This window comes from Sphaerodactylus townsendi, linkage group LG04, assembly GCF_021028975.2.
Source record: "Sphaerodactylus townsendi isolate TG3544 linkage group LG04, MPM_Stown_v2.3, whole genome shotgun sequence".
In the NCBI taxonomy this organism is placed as follows: domain Eukaryota; kingdom Metazoa; phylum Chordata; class Lepidosauria; order Squamata; family Sphaerodactylidae; genus Sphaerodactylus; species Sphaerodactylus townsendi.
The window spans coordinates 108,632,633-108,635,250 of NC_059428.1; positions in this window are offsets into that span (position 1 = coordinate 108,632,633).

Sequence of the window (2,618 nt, forward strand, 5' to 3'; positions counted from 1 at the left end):
AGTAAGAAGTGTCATAAAGTCCATGAACACTGAGATGAGATTGCTGTGTGGCCATTGATTGATTCAAAAACCCAATCCATTTCAAACTCTTTCTCTCGTTCCCCAACAGTGGAAGTCGGTATGGAAACATGCTCTGAGCAGCACCTGTTAGTCTGGCCTCTGGCCTTTGTTTCTTTGTGGAGTTCCCATTTCTGTTCATCCCTTGCTCTCTGGGGTCTGGGGTGTTCAAAAGTTGCACTTGGAGCCTTCAACGCTAATCTATTTTACAGCAGACACTTAACATTTCCCTGCCTTGTTATTAAATAGGAAAGGAATGGAAACAGCACAGGAAAATGAATTAAAATCCATCTTTTCTCTCTAGCAAGAGACAGTGCCTTAATTAAAGGATATTGGAATCCCACAAAAATGCAGACTCTCCAAAGTGACATTAAAAAGATCCCTTAAAAATAATAAAACAATGAATAACAGCCTTAAGAAAAGAAGCCCAAAGGGTCGCTCTCAAGTCTCCAGTCTTAAAAAAGAACAACAGGGGACTAATCTCCCCCTCCCCCCTTAAAATACCCTTCTGCCTCCGTGGAGAGTTACTGCTGTTGATTTTATGGGCTACAACCTGAAGTGAGTCTTATGAGTTTGCTGAGGCTGAGCCAGCATTTCCTGATGTATGGCTCTTGAGTTCATTTTCCAGAGCGAGAAGTAAAAAGCTCTGGAATCTTGTTATCTTGACTTCTGTTCCCTCTAGAACTAACCTCTTTGCCCCTGGTCCATCATTACATGAACAAGACAGTGGAGGATATTCCAGTCTCTTTCTCTGAATTTCTAGCTTGTGTTTCAAGAAAATGGAGGCTGTATTCTGTCCGTTGGTTCCTGAAGGACCCAATTCGCTCTTCCATTGCAGGCTTTTGTTTAACAAATTAAAAAGCAATGGGATAAATGAAAAGAAAATGAAAAGGGCAAACCTAAACCTGGTGCTCAACCAATAATTTATTTCTGAAAATATATATATTGTTAATAGCACACAGCCAGGACATTTGTTTTGTAATTCTATTAAAATGTAACTTTAAAAAACATCCTTATGTTAAATACTTCTGTTTGAGCATACTAGAATCAAAGTTGTATTTCAGATTTCATATAGGAGAGGTGAAGAGATTTTGAGTGGAGGGAAAATCTTAGCAAGGTTCTTAAAGATGACATTCAAGATTCAGTTGCCAAAGAAAATTATGTAAACGTTATACCTTTTAATGTGGTTATAAGAACAAAACATTTTTTTCTCTCCAAGGTAACTCCCCCAGGAAATTACCTTTACAGTTGGAAATAAATAAATAAAAATGCTCCTATGTTCTTTAACACCAAATCTGGTTATACTTACAAGTTCAGGTGTATGTAAACATATTTACCTGATATAGATATAGGTGTAACCATATGCCCACATACCTATACATGTATGTGCATACACCCGCAGCTGACCTATGATCTCTAGAAATAGAGCCATAAGCACATGTAACTGGCCACCTTTTAAAAAACCCACTCCTTATTATTCGCTTAAAGCATTCAGAAGAATCCAAACAGTTTCCCAAGTAAACCCACTGAGAAGAACCGTATGTGATCTGGAATGTGAGAAGGCCACGCCCTTCACCTGCCTTCAGTGGTACCCTTGATTAGACCACTTGCATGGAGTTTCATTACCAGTTCACAGTTAGATATGTTGTGGTGATAGAGGACCAAAGGATACAACAGTCTGCCCAGTATACCCACAGGCTTCCAATTACCATGGTATTACTGGCTTTGGGCCTCTCTCTGTGTGTCTGTCTTTCTTTTATGCCATTCCATCTTCTTTAGGAAGACCCCAAAGCAATGTTCATTTACCAAGCTGCTTTCATCCTTATGGTTCTGTCAGCACTTGTTTCTTTAGTCCAGACTGGCAACATTCACATGTCAGATGCAGCATTTGCCATTTGGTTGTGTCCTGCAGAGGCCAGAGAAAGATAGCCAATTATCAGTTCTCAGAACTAAACCCAGCCCCCCCCCCCCCCCGCCCCCCATTACTCCTTCTGGCCCTCAGATACAAGCACCAAAATCCTCTAGAATCCAAAGCCTCTTTCTTGGCCTCCAATCCCTTACACCCAGGAAATGTGCTATGGCGAGGAGGGCAAAAAGTCTTGAAGAGAAGTAGTAAGGAGGAGCATTTTGTCCTCAAAATAAAATGGTAAACCCCAGGGCCTTTTCAGAACTGATATGAAAAGTTATAGTGTTGCCTTGAATGCAGCATGTTTGAATAGTGCAAATACAATATAAAGAAGGGAGATCTGAAATGTAATACAATATTCTGTGTTCTTTTCACTGCAGTTTTACGAATGCAAATACCATTCTCAAGCTGTTTTTAGTCATGAAATATTATTTATTTAGGATATAGGTATGCTGCCTCTCCAAACCTAAGCAATTCATTTTTATTTATTTAGTTTGTTTATACCCTGCCTCACTTGCCAGTGGGAACCCAAAGTGACCCACATTGTCCTGCTCTCTTCAGTTGTATCCCCACATTAACAATACTGTGAGACAGGTTCAGCTTTGAGTGTTTGAGTTGCCCAAGGTCACCCAGTGGGGATTCGAACCTGAGTCTC